General features: G+C 39.2%; 1 protein-coding gene and 1 non-coding gene across 2 annotated transcripts in view; both read right to left on the bottom strand.

The window, feature by feature from the left end:
- LOC131228869 (cation/H(+) antiporter 15-like) overlaps positions 1-21,968 on the bottom strand; it is a 51,583-nt gene that overhangs the window by 7,081 nt on the left and 22,534 nt on the right. The window lies entirely within an intron of this gene.
- LOC131230123 (small nucleolar RNA R71) lies at positions 2,524-2,630 on the bottom strand. The gene has a single exon (XR_009163847.1). It is a non-coding gene; the product is annotated as a small nucleolar RNA R71 (small nucleolar RNA).

Below are 21,968 nucleotides of genomic sequence, written 5' to 3'. Positions count from 1 at the left end.
TTGTCCTAAAATGAAATGAAAAACATATGGACGGCGCAGATATATATAAAATATATAAAGGTGGACCTCGCAGAGTTAGGGTAACACTCCCTGAGCTGTTCCCAGGGAACAGCTAATCCGTTCTCCTGCCATTGACCTCCCTTGGTCATCCAACCCTATTTATAAGGTCACATAGAGTTGTATGAAGGAAAAATAAATAAATATCAGCTTAATCCAAAACTTCTATGGCCCCTAGAAATTTTCAACAATAGGCTTTAAATTCCCACTACTTCATTGTTGAGTATCAAATATTATATATTTTTTCCTATTTATATCTTAGTTTTATGAACATGATAAGGCTTAATGGTATATTTTATACATGTTTGTATTGCAAGGTGAATCTGAGGGCTTGGATTGAAAAGAATGTTAAAAGCATGGATTTAATATTAAAAAATCACCAAGGCTAAGGATGGATCTTATGAGACCAATAACAGAGAATTCTCATGCCAAAGATCCAAGGAAACCTAGTACAAAAGATGGAGAAAAGACTGGAAAAAACACAAGTTAAACAGAAGAAAAATAAGACAATTCGGTCCCTCCTAAGCCAAATTCGGTCTGACTAAAATCGCACAAAACTGTCTAGCAAGAAATTAAGATTTTCAGGCTTAATTCGGTCCCACCTAAGCCAACTTCGATCTGATCGAAACCAACTTCGGTCCCACCTAAGCCAATTTCGGTCCCACCTAAGTTCTCTACACATAAATTTCAGATGCGATTTTGGTGGGACTGAAGGCAATTTCGGTGCGACTGAAGCATAACTTTTTGCGTAAATGTGAGGCAGTTTCAAGGTCGGTTTGCGAAAATTCTAAGTCAGTGTGGAAGAAGGTGTTTTACAACTATAAATAGGAGTCCCTAGGACGTTCCTAGGCATCATTTAGGGTTTAAGGAGTGGCGCAAAAGAGTGGAGAGCCACCGCCAAGAGGTTTCCTTCTTCTTCCTTAGTTGTTTTTATGCTTTGTTTAAGTGTTCTTAGTTCAATCATGTCTATGGTTGGCTAAACCTTTTATTTAGGGCTAAGAGGTAAAGCTTGTAGCATGATTGAGATGTTTACTTTGATTTGATTCATGTTTATGTTGAACTTCATTGATTTTTAGTTGATTGTAAGGAATACTTTCAGTTTTCAATGGTTTGTTGTGACTCAAATTACAGTAGATCTACGATAGCTTTAATTATCTTCTTTTCTTATTTGAGATTGTGGGATTGGTAAATCCTGTTGTTTTCCATCATCCCTTGGACATGGTTTGGTGACGGAATCCCTTCCAATCTCCACAGTTCTCTTTTATTGAGGCTAGATCAATGAGAAGTTCAGAGATTTGATCATCTCTCTTTCCAATTGGATAGGATAAGACTCTGATTCCAATTAGTTCCTTTGAATCAAGTAAGGTAGCATCCTAAGAGCTACAAGTGGATCCTTGGCATCCTAGTTCCCACCTTTAAATTTATAAGTTTCAATTACCTTATTCAACATTACTCTTTCCAAATATTTCAAATTTAGATTTACATCTTCTACTATTTCTATTTCTAGTTACTTCCAGAAACATACGAGATTAGTCCCCGTGGATTCAACCTTGACCTCACTGAGATTATTACTACATCGCGACCCTACACTTGGGGTTGTGAACAAGTTTTTGGCGCCGTTGCAGGGGACTATGACACGTTTTTCTGAATTTAATTAGTATTAGAATGAGGTTAAGATTAGGATTATTTTTCAATTTCGTGTCTAGTTTAAGATTTTTTTGAACTTGTTTTTAGAATCTAACTTGGTTTTTTGTTTTGAAGGATTCTAGCATAGCAATCTCCAATCCGGTAACCTCTTTCTAATTCTCTCTCTTATTTTTCTTAGATCTCTCATTTGTTTTAGTTTCCTTAATTTTAATTCTTAGATTTTAGGTTAGATTCTGAACTTGAAGGCTGAGAGTGTTTCATGCCTAAGTGGGTCCGTGACAACACTCAATGTCTCTTAAGTGAAGGAGGATTGGTCGAATGGTTTCCTATCCATCACAGGATTAGACACCACCAGAGATCCTAAGAGTCAATAGAAGTAATGACTGTTAATTAACCTACAAATCAACCTCAACCTCCAGTTGAGGAAGCCTAGGATGAGAATGAGGTGCATCATGCACCCCCACCTTATACCTTATGAGACTATTTACAATTGACGGGGCCGAGCACACCTTCATGTATGATTTTTTCAGAAAATACAGGAAATATGGATTTTATGCCAGGGGTGATCTAACTCCTCCCAAAGTTCCATGGACTTGAATCTAAAAGTCCATATCTACACATGAAAGAGTTTGATGAGATCATAGCCACTTTATACTTTCCTAATGTGCCAGAGGACACGATTGGGCTGAAACTCTTTCCTTTCTCTTTAAAAGAAAAGGCTAAGATGTAGTTGCATTCACTACGTCCGCGATCTATTGGTAGATAGAACGAGATGACAAGGGAGTTTATAAAGAATTTCTTCCCAAACATAAAATGAACACCATCAGGAAGTCGATCATGAACTTTGCCCAAAAGGAAGATGAAACATTCTTTCAATGTTGGGAGCGGTTCAAGGATCTTGTCAGTTCATGCCCATAATACGGTTTTAAAATGTGGTGCATAACAAGTTTCTTCCATGAAGGACTGACATCTTCCATGCTCCAATTCGTTGAGACAATGTGCAATGAGGAATTCATGAATAAAGATGTCAATGATGTGTGGGATTACTTTGACAAACTTGCTGTAACCGCAAAATCATGGGACATCTCTTCAAGATCGAGCACCACTTCTAAACCTACTCAATCAAGGTAGAAGGGTGGGATATATCTTTTGAAAGAGGAAGATGATTTAAATGCTAAAGTGGTTAGTCTCATAAGGAAATTTGAGGCCATGGAACTTAAGAAGGATAAGGTTAAGGAAGTTGTCTGTGGTATTTGTGCCTGTGTTGTTTACACAACTAAAAATTGTCCAACAATACTAGCTTTTTAAGAAATACTGAATGAGCAATCGAATGCCGTGAACAACTACCAAAGGCCTTTCAAAGGACTCACTTCGAACACATACAATTCAAGTTGGAGAAATCATCCAAACTTCAGTTGGAGGAATGAACAAACTATTACTCCTCAAAGATTCCCTAACCAGTTCTTAAATCAAGGGAAACCTTAGGAGGATCCGGTTTTAAAACACGTTCAAAATCAAGACCTTTTCAATCCAAACACATTACAAGCCTTTTAAGACCTTAATAAATCTATTCAAAGGATTGAGGCACACTTATCGAGTGGGGAGAAAGGGATGCTTCCAGCCAAACATCTCCCCAATTCAAAATCGCAATGTGAAATTAGTGACCCATGCTCTTCAAATCAGATGGAGCAAGCTAAGCCTATCACCACTCTTAGGAGTGAAAAAATAATTGACAAATCTATTCTGGTAAGGGCTGAAATGTCTAAGGACCCGGAAGAAGACACAGATGACAAACCTAGCACTACTCCACATGGATTAGAACTGGAACCTCTAAGCAAGCCAATTGCTCCATTCCCCCAGTGGTTGATTGCACCAAAACCTCTAGCTAACTCACAGGATATTCTAGAAGTGTTGAAACAAGTGAAGGTCAACATCCATCTCTTGGATGCGTAAAACAAATTCCTTCATATGCCAAATTTTTGAAAGACTTATGCACAACCAAGAGGCAGCAAAGTATCAAAAAGAAAATTTACCTGACAGAGAAAGTGAGTGCCATCCTCAAGCAAAATGTACCACATAAATATAAAGATCCTGGTAGCCCAACTATCACTTGTACAATTAAGAATCACCAAATTGAGATCGTACTTCTTAACTTAGGGGCAAGTGTAAATCTAATCCCTTACTCAGTTTAGGAACAACTAGGTCTAGGTGAATTAAAACCCACCTGAACCACATTACAACTTGATGATCTCTCAGTTTATGTACCGAGGGGGATGATTGAGGATGTATTTGTCCAACTTGATAAATTCTACTATCCAGTAGATTTTATCGTCCTAGATACTCAGCCCATCATAGATATGAGCATTCAAATCTACATCCAATGCTATCATCAATTGTAGGAATGGGGTCATGAATTTGTCTTTTGGAAATATGATATTTGACCTCAATATTTTTTTCAACATGAGGAGACAAACAGAGGATGATGATGAGGCCCACGACATTACTTTGATAGACTCTTTCGTGGAAGATAGAACTTTGATGACCTTATCCTCTGACCCTCTAAAACGTGCTTGGCACACACCCCCAATTTGGATGATGACATGATTAGGGAGATGGATGTCATGCTTGATACTGCATCGGTACTTGAAGTTAACTGGTGGAGGCTACAATTTAAAGAATTACCCTAGACTAATGCAGTGCCTCTACCGTCTAGCTTCAAAGTGTCAAAGCTTGACCTAAAACCTTTGCCATCTGATCTTAAATATGTCTATTTAGGTCAAGATGAGAGATACCCGGTGGTAATTTCTTCCTACCTTAAGTAAGAACAAGAGAGTATGCTTATTTCTACTCTCATTGAGCATAAAGGAGCCCTTGGATGGTTGATTACGGACCTCAAAGGAATTGACCCTTTAATTTGTACTCACCGCATTCATCTTGAGGATAATGTGAAGACCTCTCGACAATTACAACGTAGATTAAATCCAAACATGAAGGAAGTAGTTAAGGCCGAGGTACTTAAACTGTTAGATGTGGGTATCATATACCCCATATCTGATAGCCAATAGGTGAGTCCAACTTAAGTAGTTCCTAAGAAGTCTGAAATCACCATCGTAGCCAATGCTGACAATGAACTCGTGCCAACTAGAGTTACTACATCAAGCGACCCTTGAGGGGTCTTCCATGGTATCAATGACCACTCGATGACATCAAGTAGTTGGATTAGATATGTCCAATGAGTTTTGACATTTTTATTTGATTTTCTCGATGGAATCGAGGGACCTTCGATGACATCGAAGGATCATTTCGACGACATTGAAGATCCATCAATGACATCAAGTAAAGAAGTGTAAACTATCCTACAACTTCTCATATGGAATTTGGATTTTTTTTATGCCATCGAAAGGAGCCTCGATGCCATAGATTTGGGAGATTTTTGCCTTTTTTTTTTTTACTATTGTAAGCTCCTCTATTTAATTGAAAGATGACTTTCCTTGCAAATGGGTGAGATATACATAGAACCTTGAGAGAGTGTTATTCTCATGTTAAACCCCTCATCCTAAGCTCTTTATCTCATGGAGTTCATTATTCATTCCTTGTGATTAAGAACATTTATTGAGAATTCAAAGCTTGGATTAAAACATGAACTCCAGCATTCATTGATGCCCTAACCTTTACCTTTAATGGCAAATCCTTGGTGTTAAAGGGCATTGAATGCTAGTACTTAGGTATCCTAACTTGTACCCTAAAGATCCTTCACCTTTGATTTAGGTTCTCCTATCCTTCTCCCTTACCTCAATACTACAAAGGCACATCTATTGTAAGGTTGTTGTTCAAGGGAGCTGAAGAAGAAGCTTTATGATAGAGGAAGCTCTTCGTCAAGGTGCATTCATGAAGGCTCATACACTTTGAGTTAGAAAATTATTTATGAGTCCATTTTTTCTGAAAATCGATTCTTGTATAGAATTAGGTTTTAGAGTTTGATAAACCAAACTCAGTAAGTCTTTGTGTAGGCCTCTGATGGGAGCATACATGTTTCATCCTTATGTAGGACATTTTGTTGGGTTTGAGATCCAAACTCACTAAGACCTTGACATGTAGACCTTGTCTAAATTGTAAAGGTTTATTGTAAACCAAATTTAAAACCATTATAATAGTAAAATCCAGTACACTCTAGGAGAAAGGGCATCAGCTGGGAGTGGAGTAGTGTAACACCTCGTACTTTTCGATACTCGGGTGTTACCTTGGAGATCTAAATTAATTACATGTACGCAGGATCACACGTACATATCATCATCCAGTAGTCCTCAATCTATCCATCTGGGCCATCTAACACAATCTTCATTCATATATCAAGTCATCTGACCGTTGATTCTCAAGAACGAACAATCATCTCATCCCAAATGTGACATTGATATTTAGGAACCCACTGTGTTGCTGGAATCCAAATGGCGACAGAAGTCTAACCTTACCTTATTAGACAAATTGAGCCATACATTATCGATCGTAGGCCTTAGATCATCAGATCCACTATTCGTTGGATCCGCAACGTCCAACTTAAAGGTCTGCCACCTGGTCATCACAATCCAACCATCAGACCACTAAGTCGACTATAGATCTTCATCTAGACAAACCTTATGACCCTTAAGGCTGTTGAAAGTAACCTTTACCCACAGATGAAGCCATCCATCGGGTTTAGACTTAGATATTCAGTGAGCAAAAATATGGTAATAGCAAATTTAATAATAATAATAACAAGGTTATTAAAATATTATCATAATATTTAATGTTATAAATGCATAGTAGGTCATCTAACCACTAATCAGACAATCAATTTTTATCTAAGGGACCCTAGAAAGCTTTTGACCATTGATGTGTAATTTCAGAATGATCCGATCGTCAGATCGATGTAGATCCGTGACTAGACTCTCCAATCAAGTAGTATGGCCCACCAAAGCTTTGGATCCACCCCCATCTAGGGTCAAATAGTCCTACTTGGGCCATTGAAAATCGGATGGACGGAGTAGATTTGATAGAATCATCACGGTGGACCCCACCTTACGTTGTGTGTGCACCCTAGTGGGTGTGCACCTGCTGAGCACTGGACCAGTGGAAGCAGTCAAACTGCTTTGACCCAACATTTCCAAAAATGGGAGAGTTCCTGCCCACAACTGTTCGAAAAGAAAGACGCAGTTGTTTTTCTTCCTTCTCGTTCGATCGATCCTTGGGCCACCATGATCATCCCCATGGATGATCCGAACCGTCCATCTTGTTGGATGGAAAGTGACGACCAAAACCATAGTCATTCCACCAGATATTATGCTTGGGTGTGCACGCAAACCCCATCATAACAGCAGCGTGTGCGGTTGATTTTCTTCCAAAAATGAAAAGAAACATTGTTTCTTCTATTTGCCAGCTTGGCAATCCGCGTGAACACCCATCTTCGAATCTCAGCCATCTATTCGACGAGATCTCTGCCACCCAATACTCGATTTAGGGCTCCCTCAAATACTAGTGAAAGAAACCGCTTGAACGAATCATATCCTGACCGTTTGGGTTCAATCCAACGATCTGAGAAAGGCTAGGGTTCGTCATAAGAGAAGAAGGGATCGAGCAGCAGTCCCCATTCACAATAGCCGCAGTCGAAAACCCACAACAAGTGCCCAACGTCGAACCTGCCAGTCCAGTCTCCTCCAAACCTCAAGGAAGCTTGTTTACAAGCTTTCCAGGGCCCATACAAACTGTTTCTAAGGCCTGGATGTGAAGCCAGAAATGCCATTTATGGTAGCCATCTTCTCTGTCGTTCTACTGCACTAGGTCGACATGGTTCGACCTTAGTTATGATCGGTCTCACTCCTGGATGTCTCTGGAGAAGAAAGGAGAGAGGAAGATGGAAGAATGAAGAAAGAAAGAAAGAGGAAATAAGAGAGAAAGGAAGGGAGAGTGAGAGAAGTAGTGTCTGTCATACTACTGAGTTGGGTTGCAATAAACAAGTCGACTCAGTTGACTTCCGAGTCTGCCCTAACCAGCTGGGTTCGAATTTCACTGAGTTTGGATGACTCAGAACCTTCTCAGGCATTCGTAGGAGGTAAAGACCAGGCCCATCTGTCCATCTAACCAAAATTGCTGAGGGTCCTACCGGGAGCCGGTCGGACGAGTTTAACGTGCTACAACTCATCAGAGCTGTTGGGATAGTCTGCGTCATGCTCTTCCTTAAGCAACAACAATCTAATATGTAGGATGCTTCTGACTGGCGGTGCTATGGCAGCACTTTAAGTGGTTTGGGCTGACTCGTCCTAGCCTCAAAGGCTGACCCAGTAGCTCCCCAGTTTGGGGTGAGTTCAAGAACTGTGTAGGCTTGAGTCATCTGGTGGTAGCATCCTCCCATTCGGGCACGAAGACTTACTCAAACTCAGATCCACCATCCAAATTTCCAAGCAAGTTGAACAGTTGGGGTCTAATGTAGGGGAGTTTGAGTTCTCTAAATCACCTCTTAGACCCATCCTGATTCAGGTTTGAGTGAAGGTCGAATCAATCAATTTAAGGTAAGATGATTTCTTAGACCTCCTGTTTGGTTTTAATTAGAGTGATGGTGATTTGAACATTACTGAAATGTTGAGAGTTAAAGCCCCTAAATTCTTCGTAGGAACTTTCTTATTTAGAATCGAGTGAAATTAATTTTCTTTGATTTAAGTTGTAGGATTGGATTATTCCCCATACATTCCTGCACTTAGGGTTCATTTAGGACAAGAAACCTCAATTGGAAAGTTTGAGACCTTGTCAACAATTGACCAATCATGTAAGCTAAAGAGTTGGATCTTGAGGGCACGCATACTTTCTAGCAATGTTAGTTGGTGTTTTGATTCGTAAGGTGATGACTTTTTCCCTTACGCTTTCCATTTCCAAATTAGTTAAGTAATAGTCTTTATCAAAATCACACATGTTATATTATAGGATGTGATCTCTTACATTAGTCATAGATTCTTAAGGTGTGACTTATATTTGACTAATGATTGCATGTAATAGTTATTTACATGATGACTTCCATTTAAATTTCAATCAATGACCTTTGCGATTATTATGTATCAAATGCTTCACATACATCTGACATGCTATATCTATATGCTTTCACTTGAATTGTTGTAAGTCGTTTATGAATCTCTATTCACTACACTTACTAATGGGTAACTCCCTCTTGTGTATGTGAACCCATACTTAGATGTAACAAGATGGGTTGTGGTAAGAAATGGGCCCTCGATTTAGAGGTTATATGGGATATGGAACATTAATGTAGGATTTACCATCCATAGGGCATACAACTTAAGTGGCTTATAAATGATCTCTTTCAACCACACTGATTTAGCCTTGTCTAACCCTTTTGCCGTTTTGATTTGATGTTTGTGTACCCTTTTTGTCGCTACAATTTGACATCTGTCCCATGTTAGGTTTGCCCGGCGTGGCTTCGATGGCCTATAACATGCGATGGTAATCCCTACTTACTGAATTTAATTGGCCACTAGTCGACGGGCATCCATTAAACATTCTAAGATGGAAAAACCTCATGAGCCGGGGATGGTGGTCAGTGGACATTATGCCCGAGCTGTTGGCCTACACTGGGTGACGAACCTCCTGTAGTGACCATTGAGTTACTCAAACCGACTGATTGTAATTGAAATAATAATGGTTTGGCTAATCATGCATTCATAGCATATTAGCAATTACGGGTGGCTAATTCTGGATGCTGTAGCACGTGCCCTAGGTTTAGTGGGGTATCATTTCGCTAGCTCTCAGACCATCAACTATCGACCTATGTACGAGATATGTACGATGACTTCGTCATTATGCTGTATGAGATATGCTACGTTGGTGACTAGTCTTATACATGGGCGACAAGCCCAAGCCTAACTGGATGAGCATCCCCAGGTCGATGTGCATTCACGCATCCATGCATTTAAAAAGACTGTATCATGTATTGTTTTGATTACCTTCTTATTTTTAACTATGCTTAGTTAAAGCGGCGGTGTGTAATCTTGAGGAGAATTCACACTGAGTTAGTCACTCATCCATCAAATATATAACCGTACAGGTAACACAGGTAGCCTAAGAGACACTCATGTCCAGCGTGATAAAGTGCACGGTATAAGTGTCAGGGATACATGACTGTATTTGCTAAGAGGAGTTGCGCGATCTTGCGGCTCAAATTAATATGCATTTTATTACTTCTCTTGTATAAATTATGAAATTTTTGTATTTGTTATTTTGAAGACATTGGTTTGTATAAGTCATTATGGGCAGTCTCTTGTATATTCTAAATATAAAAGCAAATTTTTTCTTCATGTTGATTTGTCCATCCTACGTTAAACTGCTAACTCTGAAAGAAATATATATATATATATATATATGGAATTTGGCTCTCTATAGGTTACACTCGAGTTTTTGGGAAAGGAGTCATATACTCGATTCCTGAAAACACGGGGCGTTACAAGTAGGCACATATCCAAACCGATATACAGTGTACAATGGCTTGAAAAATCTTGTCTATTATTAGTTTCATTTTTTATGAATGTTCATGAATACATATCCTTAGTATAGCGAATATGTTTAATAAATTACACACATAATAATTCACTATATTCATGTTTTAGAGTTGAGCTAAATTGGTATATTTATATCTAGTGTAATTGATTGTGGTATTGGAGGTGGACCTTAGCAATTTAATTTAGAAAATTTTTAACAACCCACCCCCCCTAGGACTTAGGCTAACTTTTTAGCTCCTATTGTAGTGGTTATTGAATTTAGATAATAATTTCACATTTAATACAACATAACTCTGCAATTGTTTAGGATTTCATGTGAGTTAAGAGGGATTTCATCTAATAGGTGGTGATTCTTTTGTTTGAATACCCTGTTCTATTGAAATGTGTAGATACAAGATGCTTCATGTGTAATGCCACATGAAAAATATAATTATTGGGTGAAGGCAGATCACATATATTTAGTAGCATTGTGTAACCAAAATTATCTAATCTCTTTGGAATTGATTATGGATTTTCATATAAAAACATTTCAATACATTAAATAGTTTAGAGTGATCATGTAACAAATAAACCCCATGTCATGCATGAAAAATCATCAATACGTGTAACAAAATATTAAAACTTATGTAAATTATGAATTTGAAGGGGACCCCAAATGTATGAATGAATTAACTCAAAAGGAAATGATATAGGGCTTATAATGCGAGGTAAAAAGGTTGAACGACTATGTTTTGACAACTGGCACGCTTCATTAACCAAATATAAGATAAAGATGGAACTAACCTATGCAAAGACCCATGATATAGATAACTGAGACATGCGTACCACGGTAAAGGAGACGAAGAACTGGTTAAGAAGAGAGTAGAGTTCGCATATCTTGGTGCAAAGTAGTAAGGTCCACGCAGCTCACGCATCCCAACGATCATTGCTTTGTGCGAAGGTCCTGAAAAACACAGTGGGTCGAAGAAAGTGATTAAGCAATTTCAAAAAGTTTACTAACTGACAAATATTCATAGAAAGTTTAGGTAAAAATAAGAGAAAATTTAAATCAAACTCAGGACAGAGGAAAGGAACTTATTTTTCTAAAACTAAAGAAAGGGACCTAATAGCCAAAGAAACTAGTATACAAGAAGTAGAAGGGAGGTTAAAAGGGAATGGCTACCTGTCATATGATGCTCCTGAATCAATCACCTAAGCTAATGATCCAGTGGATGCAATTGATGCATTACCTGAAGTTGTAAGGGATGTAGAAGCACTGACACTAGAATTTGTAACAGATGCATGACTAAGAAACTTTTCTAATCCTACAAGGAAGACAATGACAAATGCACCTAGAGAGGAGATCTCCCCTTAGAACATAACTAGGTAAGCCTAAGGAGGAACAAATATTCTAGTTTTCTTTATCAAATCCCAACATTTATCCATCATATTTTCTTATAATAAACACAATGATGTTGATGTCCATTAATATGACTACGCCCGGCGTACCTCCACATCCACCCTTAAAAGGTGGACCCCCCCCTCTAACACTGCTTCCCATGTCGGAGTGAAGGGCAACATTATCAATAAGAGAAGAAGATATAGGAGTGGAGGTGGGTGTGGACATTCTTTAAAAACAGGTGTTGAGGCATAAAAATTCATAAAAGATACAAATTGCACGACTGCATAACTAGTTTGAGCTATGCATGCGCATGAAAGAAATAACTTGGGAAACTAGCTAAAGAACAAGTTAGTTCATTGAGAAGTATAGAAGAAATTGTTATGTGCTCGCATAACTTTAATGTGTTATGTGACCACGTAACTTTAGTAAGTTGTACAAATTCAGGGCTTCACGGGTGGAGATGCCTATAAATACCCCTTTACCCTTTCATTTGGGTACTTTTTAAGACTTTAGAGTTTCTTCAGGAGATCCTATCTGAGTAAGAGGATAGTACTGAGGAAGGCTTGTGTAACAACTCCTCCAGAATTATGCAATGACCATAGTTAGTGTATCCTGGGAGACGAAAGAAATCAAAAGAAACATAAGTAAGAGAACTCCTGATGAGTTGTGTGGCCACGCAACTCAGCAGCCTTAAGCGGCCACGCAAATGCTCTGCAGTAAAGCTTGACTTGATGGCATCTTGCGAACTCAAGAGAATTCTATTCTTACATTGTAGCATGCACAAAGGGGTTTCAAAGCTGCACAATTCTTTTGACACTTCGATGGATATTCCACAGGGGCCAAAATGCTACTAGAATTATTATTATTTAATTATCACTTAATGTTATACATTAATTGTATCTTATTTTAAAATCAAGGGCAAAGTAAGGAATGTAATAAGAACTTAGGTTAATAAAATTATTGATGATGAATTTTCTTTCATATTGGTTTCTTTGTTATTATTAGGACACAGATATTCCAATCCCTGAAATATATTTCTGATCAAAACAAAATAGCGACTCTGCTAAGGATCGAATACAGTGTCTCGAGTTGACATATCTGTGTCTAATGATAAAAATTAACCAATTGAAGAATGCTTGTCATCAAAAGGCATTACAAAGTCGCCAAAATGGTGACTCTTGACATGAACATTCCTTTGTTCCTCCCTTCATCTCTAAAACAAAGTATAATTTGATTTGATTTGGATAATTAACAATGATCTATTTTAATCTTTGGTAATCCATTATTGTACAATTATAATGGCTTCTCTTCTAGCTAATGTGATCGTTTACTTTATGCCCAATGGATTCGTTGTAGACTATGTAGGCAGCACTAAAATATCACCTAAAGAGACTTCAAAGAGGTCGAGTTAGCCGCAATTCTGAATAGGCAGTCGTGAACAATGAAAGGGGTGATTTCTGCTTTGCCCATTTTGCCGAAAAATGATGAAGAATGGATAATAGTGACATCTAAGAGAACAAAAACTCGATTCCCTCCTGTGAGAAGCCTGGTTCCATTGAGAGCAGTGAGAGGACCGATCACACGTAATACTACAAGGCATAATCCTTCCTTAGATCCACCTTCACTTTATCCCTTAGGGATTGGAACGACACTTTTTACCCCTCATAGGATTTTTCCACTCTATCTATAATAACGCGACAAGCACATATCGCGTTCTCACTGAAAGTCCAAAAAGAGAAAGGAAAAATTATTTTGACAAGTAAGTATTTACCCTCAATGCTGGCCACAACGGCTCTGGCACAAGATTCTGCATTAAATGCATTCTTTTTAGAGTAGTTAAATCCCCTAAGACAACAAAATGCGCTAGTTTCAAGTCAAGCAACGATTCATTCTCCTTAACATCCCTAACAACGGCCTATTCCTCCTCTCCCTTTACATCGGAATGATCAAGGAGTGAGAAAGTGGTGATCTTCATGGAAGGCATCCGTCAGGCCCATTCATTATTAACGGATGAAAACTTTGCCAAGATAGCAAACATGCAAAATCTATTGATGGAGGAATACAGAAACCTTAGATAGGTGTTAACGACATTAACCCGTAACACGACTCAGACTACTGCTCCCCTAATGATGGTTGCCACAAATGATAATGGATACAGGTGGAAGGGTCATAGTCATAAAGAGTAGGATCTCATGGGTCTGTACCAGCTGTCGCTCACACCATAACCCAAGATGAAATCCGACATGTTGTTGCCGAAGCTATTCGCTTAGAGAGAACATGAACATAGAGGAAAATTCCAGTTTCATACGTCGTATCCCTGTGAGATTGAGGACATACCATTTTCGGCCAACTTCAAATATCCAGACTTCCAAAAGTTTAACGGAGACAGTTCACCGAAAGAACAATTAATGCATTTTATAACAATCATGGGGAATTTCTCTATAATGCCATAGTACTATTTACAAATGTTTGGGTCATCTTGCAAGGGAAAGCATTTAGATGGTATTCAGCCTTGACCGTAAATCTATACGTATGTGAGATCAGATGCAAGACACTTTTATGATGAACTTTATCTCATCTGATAGAGACATAAGCCTGACCGAATTGACTTTTGTCCGGCAAAGAGGAGGTGAGCTAGTAGAGAAGTTTATTGATCAATTGAAAACCCTAAGAGCATCATGTCGGCAGTTCTCAAGAGAGTAAGAACAAGTAAAGATGTGTTTGAGTTCTATGGAATGGAGGGTAGCATTTAGTCTAACGAGCACTGATATATGGATTTTTCATGATCTCACTACCAAAGCCTATGCTCTTGAAATTATTGTAAGAAAATGCCAATCTTTTAAATGGAGATGACACATCGAGGCTCCAACAAAATGTCAGTAAATGTCACCGATAAAGGAAAAAAGAGAGAAGATTCTCAAGATAGACAAAGAGATGGCATGAGAGAGAGCAGAAGCATTTATACAGGTAGAACGATAGATAAATAACCTAGGCGATACGATGACCATAAGAGATGTGCATTTGTAAAAGAAGATGTACTCCCCATGATGAACCAACTGCCAGCCACAGGGATGATTAATTTACCTTAGCCAAAACGTCCAGAAGAGGTGAGAAGAACAAAGGAAAATAATTATTATCATTGTCATCGTATGCTAAGCCATCCGACTGAAAAATGTTATACTATTAAGAATATACTCCAAAAGATAGTTAATAGAGGTGAAATAGTAATAGAAAAGGATAATGAGCAAGTCAAGAAGGTCATGGAAAACGCAATGTCTATTTGGAACACATTTACCAAAACGCTTTTCGCCTTTCTTCTGGAAGTACTTAATTCAAAGGTCGAGGGAAGAAGAACGAAGCCAAATGAAAATTCATGGGTATTTCATAAGAAAAGAAAGGAATTCTTAGAAGTAGAAAGATCAATAAAAGTTCTTCCTCAAGAAATCATGGCATAAATTATGACTATATCTACGGTCTTGAATGATTATTGCCACAAGAGGATAAAAACAATTTTGGGGATCAAAGCCCGCCGCTGATCAAGGCATCATAGGGTTAAAAAGACAGTGCATTAGGCAGAGTAGATGACATGATTCCAGGTAAAATTATTTAGTAGAACAATTTAGTGAATCTCTCACAGGCCCGATTAGATTGTGGTCTGAGTCAAGAGCACTAGAAGGAGTCACTAGTTAGAAACAGACTTGTGACTTGTTCCTACTCTGATTCTTTATGTCAAGAAGAGCCATACTATTGACAAAATTGGTGAGATGGGAAGCCATTACAGAAGAATGCCCTTACCAATATGTGTTAAAATGTAGAAATGCTATTACTAGTTCCTATAAACTCTGTGACATTTGTGGGGAGTGTAGGATTGTACATTGAGGAATGATATGAACCTCACTAGCTCTATAGCTTGATGAATGAGGCGGTGACTATAGGGTCAAGTCCTTGTAATGTACTGCTTGTAGTGCATTTTTCAGTGAAGTACATGTAAAGTGAATACAACAAGTGTTGAGTGCGATGTCATTTCAACCATTCAAGACAATGTAGTTTACTAAAATGAGATGGATTATGTAATTCTCAAAGTTCATGCTATATTTAGGGGAAACACGGTTACCATTAGAACATTTGGTTTCCTATGAGAGAGCAACGTATTTCTGAGGTAACGTTTTGGAAGATTATTTGTTAAGAAATTTCACATACTCGCTACTGATATCAAGTGAGTCAATGGCATGGTATTTAGCCTTACCGGCAGGAGTTTTCTGATCATGGGAAGAGATAAAAGAAGACTTCATCTTGCCATTATATATGTACAATACTCAAATTCTCAAATTCTGGAAACACAAATGAGGTGAATTGTCTAATATCATAAGAAGATGTGTTGGACTTCATTCGATGATGGTGGAATGTATGTTCTTATTACCTTTTGTTGCCCATATCGGAAGCGACTATGGTAAAAGAATATATCCGAGTGACCATCCTCAAATAAAAACTGTTACCAAAGGATGTAGAGTTGATATAAACTTTTTAGAAGTTGTTAAAGTTGTTGATCGGGAAATTCCATGATGATTGTAATATGGCCTCTATAAGGCCAGTGATAGAATAAGTTAACTCCCAATCAAAAAGCACTGAGGAAATGGTTGCGGTAACTTTGCACTTAGGAAATAAGATAGCCAGTCTTCAAAGAAAACATAACTCCACAGCATCACTAGAAGGGGCTTTAGAAAGCTCCTAAGAAAAAAAAAAGATGTAGTGAAAGAAACTAGAAAGATAAAAGATTATATAAGAAGATATCATTAGCTTAAGGAGTGGCTTATGATGTCGTCAGTCACTTGAATAGGATTCCTTCTCGGTTAAGCATATATGATGATTTATGCTTATCAAAGAACTTCCGACAAATGTTAATATAGGCGTTATCAAATGATAGAGTGAAAGAAGCATTACTCACCAAGATGGAAAGCACAGAAGTCGGAAAAGATGACAGTACGAGTTGGAATGCCATATTTGAAAAGATAGATGCGGTCGACTATATGTCTGTTCTTACATTTTCTGATGACGACTTGATGCTACGCAAGAAAGAGTATAACTGATTGCTTATGGTAACTGGCTACATCTATGAGAAGCAAGTTAAACGTATAATAATGGATAATGGCTCTATGGTAAATCTCCTACCACTAAGTACACTTACCAAATTGACATATTGGCATTCTCATTTACATGCAAGTGGAATGATGATCCAAGGGTTTAACCAAGACAGACAGAAAGCGTTAGGAATGATTACACTAAAATTATTTTTAAAAAAATGATTACACTAATGCTAAAAATTGAAAATGTTATTACAAAAGTTGTATATCATATAATTATTGCAATGACAACCTATAATTTACTTCTTGGGTGACCATGGATGCACAGATAGTACATCGTCTCTTCTATGTTGCATCAGTATTTCAAATATTGTCAGAACGGTACTCAACACAAGGTTATGGCCTAAATGAAACTGTACACAGTAGTAAAATTGTTTTTTACATATGCACGTTATAATGAAGAATTCGCCATTGAAGAAAAGGAAAAAGTAAGTGAGAAAGGTTCGAAGTTAAAAAATCATAAGCCCCTAACAACAGAAAGAAAAGCTTCACAAGCTGAATTTATTAAAAAAGAATACAAAAAATAGTTGAAAGTCCAAGAGTTAAGTATGACAGAATCAAGAAAAAAAATTATCCCAAGACATTTGAGGCAGTCAGGACAATCTCCTTTAACAATGTTGTCACTAAAACAAATGAAAATTTTACATGTAAATTATACAGTACTTGTGCCATGACTGGAAAGAAGCAAACCATTCCCTGTTGTGCTGAACATATTCTATGTACAGCCAAAATCTAGTAACCCGAAGCCAATAATGTTCTATTCTCCACCAGAGAAGGAAGTTATGAAGAAAATCGGTGAGATATTGAACGATGAAAAGCTTTAATCGGAAGATTTAAAAAGATACAGCTCAGTGAGCTGAAAGATCATGTAGGCTATAGGATTCGATTGTAATGAACTAATAAGGTTGAACAATGGCAAAGGTATACAAATTCCAGTTGGTGTCCATGAAAATGAATGGGAAAAATTTTACATGCTAGGGGCATCCCCTGTGTGTGCGCAAGTGAATATGATTAACAAATTCCAAGTGATCTGTACAAGGAAATTCGATTAAGAAACAAATGAAAACATTTTTTTTAAGAGAGAGATGAATCAGCCTGGAATAATGTCCATGCAGATAAAAGATGGGGGACAACCCATTGTTGATGAATTATTAGAAATAAATATATGAACGAATGATGAAACCCGGAATACGTACATAAGCGCCAATTTTTTAAATGAAGAAGCAAACTGGTATGTCGAATTGTTGAAAGAAAATAAAGATATGTTCACCTAGATGTACGTGAAAATTCCTGGTTTGGAGCTGACAATGGCAATACATCGCCTCAACATCTTAAATGAGAAAAACCTAGTTAAGCAAGCACAACAGTGTTTCCACACAGATTTAGTACCACGAATTAAGGAAGAAGTAAATAAGTTGATCAAAGTTGGCTTCATTAGAGAAGTATCCCAAATGGATCTCTAATATACTACCTATTAAGAAAAAGAGTGGTAGATAACAGTATGTGTCGACTTCAAAGATCTTAATGAAGCATGTCCAAAAGATGACTTCCCACTGCTTATAACTAAATTACCTATCAACGGTATGACAAAATTTGCAGTCATGTCCTTTATGGATGGACATTCTAGATATAATCAAATACGGATGGAGTTAGAAGATGAGGCGGCCACAACATTTAAAAATATTTTAGGAATATACTGTTATAAGGTCATGCCATTTGGGCTCAAGAATGTCGATAACTTTCGCCAAACAATGTCATAATGTCAAATACATTGTGACATTATACATATACCACCTGAAGACTTGCATCAATCAGTGGTTTCATGGCCCTTTGCGGCCTGGGAATGGATGTCACTGGCCCTATTAATCCATCATCTTCACAAGATCGCCAGTATATCATGGCAATGACTAATTATTTTTCTAAATGGACAGAAGTTGTCGCATTGCGCAATGTTAAATAAAAAGATGTCATAGATTTTATTCATCATACAATCATATATAGGCATTGTTAGGCCCGTATCCTACTTCGTACCATTCCTTAGACTTCAGTGATCCTCCCCATCGAATTTCAGCAACCCGCAACCTGTAGACAGTATTTGCGTGCGACCTTAAGTCACATCTCATAGATCAGAGTTGACTCGACCTGAGACTTGTATTCTAGCGAACGCACTGTCGACGCGGTTTTAACGCTGCTTCTCACGCTCCTATACGATACCCAGACTGAGATGTGGGCCCTCGTATATCTTGAGAAAACGTCATACGTTGTGAATTCTGAGAGAATCTCTACCATCTATCACATCAATCAATTAAGTAAAACCCATCACTCATCCATATCTCTCTCTTCACTAAGTCAAATGAACCCATACCTATCCCATCCCTTTCTTACTAACAAGTCAAGGCAACCCATACCCCATGCCACCTCATGCCCCCAAAAGTCAACAAAGCCCATACCCTCCATGTCACCTCCTCTTACAACACTCTCTCCTCTCTCATTCTCTCTACCATTTCCAAGCAACCCAAAGAGAGTAATCATCCAAGCATTCCAAGGGGAGAAGAACCAAGTGTGTGGCCCACTTCCTACCCCAAATATCACAATCCAGCCCTTTAATCTTTATCATCTTCCATAAAAGAAGAAGCCAAAGAGCTTACCATTCCAAGGAACCAAGAAGAAGTGTAATCAGTGGGTGAATCTTCCTTATTGTTAGGAAAGAGATTTTCACCGTTGATTTTTATGATTTAAGGGCCCACATGTGGTGGGACCCTTTTGATGTATGCATTGTATTGAGTAAAGGGAGGGCTCATAGTGGCGGAACCCCTCCCTCCATCACACGTCTCTCTCTCTCTCTCTGTCTCTCTCTCTTCCCTGATGCATGGCGCACTTGATGTATGTATTACATCCATGTCGTCCACCTTTGGGGCCCACCTTGCTGACATCTAATGGTAGGCCTTGCCTGTCCGTTTGGACAAGCCCAGATGAAGAGAAAATACAAAGATTAGCTTGAATCCGAACTAGTGGGCCACCACGTGGACCCACCTTGAGGTGTGGATGGTCTCCACACCGTCCAGCCTAACAGGGACAGCAGCCTAGCAGGCCTATGTGCCTCATCCAGGCCATCCGTCCGCTGGAAGTCTAGCAGGCCTGGACGAGGTAAAACACAAGTATCGGCTTGATCTAAGCAGGTGGGCCACACGTGTGGATCCACCTAATATGTATGTTTTATCCATGCAGTCCATCCCTAGGACGATGGGACCCACCCTGCACGTGTGGGGTCTCCACCGTCCAGTTGGAACGTGGACCCCCCCCCCCCCCCCCCCCAATGATTTATGTATTATATCCTCACTGTTCAGCCTGCTGGATGGTGGGATCTTCCATGATGTATGTGGTCATGCACACCGTCCACATGGGACATGAACCCCATAATGATGTAGGTGTTGTAGTCACATCATTCGTCCATGGATGCCACTTGATGTAGGAGTTTTATCCACACTATCCAGTGTTTGGACTTGGGTTGGACCCCACCATGATTTATGTATTTTATCCATGCCGTCCAGTCCCTGGACGGTGGGACCCACCATGATGCATGCGTCGTATATCCTAGTTGTCCATCTGGTGGGGCCCATTTGGAATGTGCAGGCCCACCTTGATATGTATGTTGTACATGCTGCCCATCTATTTTTACTGAATCATGGGCTGCCCCATCAGGCCCCCTATGTTATATGAGTTACACACACTATCCATCTCTTGTGCCTAGCTCATGGGCCCTTGTATGAGGCCCAATATGATGTATATGTGACCCTTGTGTGAGGCCTAATGTGATGTATATGTGGCTCTTTTGTGAGGCCCAATGTAATGTATGTGAAGCCCATGTGATGTATATGTAGCCCATGTGATGAGGCCTAATGCGATGTATATGAGGCCGATGTGGTGAGGCCCAATGTGATGTATATAAGGCTCTTGTATGAGGCCCATTGTGGTGCATATGAGGCCTATGTGATGAGGCCCAATGCAATTTATGTGAGGCCTGTGTGATGAGGCCCAATGTGATGTGTGTGAGGCCCTTGTGTGACACCCAATGTGATGTATATGAGGCCCATGTGTGAGACCGATAATGGTGCATATGAGGCCTATGTGATGAGGCCCAAATGTGATGTGTGATTCCACCATGATTTATGTAGCCCATCCATTTTCTAGCTAGTGTAAGCGTCATGGGCCCCATTGCAGTTATATTCTAGGTTCTAAATGGGCCACACCTTGGGAGCAATGGTGGTTAAATGTCCACGTTGTAGAATAGTGGTCAAATGTCTCCTTTGTACATCTCCTTAGGGCCTGTTATTAAGCTCATGACTATCTTACCGTATTGGGCTATCCCAAATCATTAGGCCCCCATAAGTGTTACTCGTCTTACCCTAGTGGGCTAACCCAAACCATTAGGCCCCAATTCATGCTAGTGCTCTCCACCACCCTTGTAGGAATCTCCATAACTTGTAGACTCACCTTATTTGTATCGGGCTCCATAAGAAAGCCTAACTTACCATATGATAGAGTGGGTGAGGAAGCCCACTTAATATACTTAGGTTCATCATCTTGACTCCCACTATTGTATGATTCACCCCATGAGGTCCATGCTTGATGTAGTATGACATCTAGGCTGTAAGACCCGTATCCTAGTCCATACTGTTCCGGCAACTGTCGCGATCCTTTCCGTCGAATTCCAGCAACCTGTGACCTATGATAGACATTTGCGCATGACCCTAAGTCGCATCCTATAGATTTGAGTCGGCTTAATCCGAGATTTATACGATTACGACCGCATCGTCGCTGCGATTCCAACGTCCCGTCTTGCATACCGATTCGATACCCTGGTAGGGAGATGTGGGCCGGTGTTCAGTTCGAAGAAAACGTCGCCCGTTTGTAATCCCAAGAGAATCTCTACATCATGTCCCATCAATCAATCACCTCATGTCAAGTACAAGAGCAACCCATGCTTTTTTTCTCCACAAGTCAAGCAAACCCCAAAAGTCAACCAATCTCTCACCTCACCCATCACTCACCTCACATCTATCACTCACATCTCTCTTACAACCACCACACCTCTCTCTCTCGTTCTCAACACAAATTCCAAGCAACCAAGAGGTGCACACGTCCAAGCCTTCCTATGGAGAGAGTGATTTTAGTGGCCCACTTTCCCATCCCAAATCCATCATCCTA

The sequence above is a fragment of the Magnolia sinica genome, chromosome 16 (assembly GCF_029962835.1).
Source record: "Magnolia sinica isolate HGM2019 chromosome 16, MsV1, whole genome shotgun sequence".
NCBI lineage: Eukaryota > Viridiplantae > Streptophyta > Magnoliopsida > Magnoliales > Magnoliaceae > Magnolia > Magnolia sinica.
This window is presented reverse-complemented; position numbering and strand designations above follow the sequence as displayed.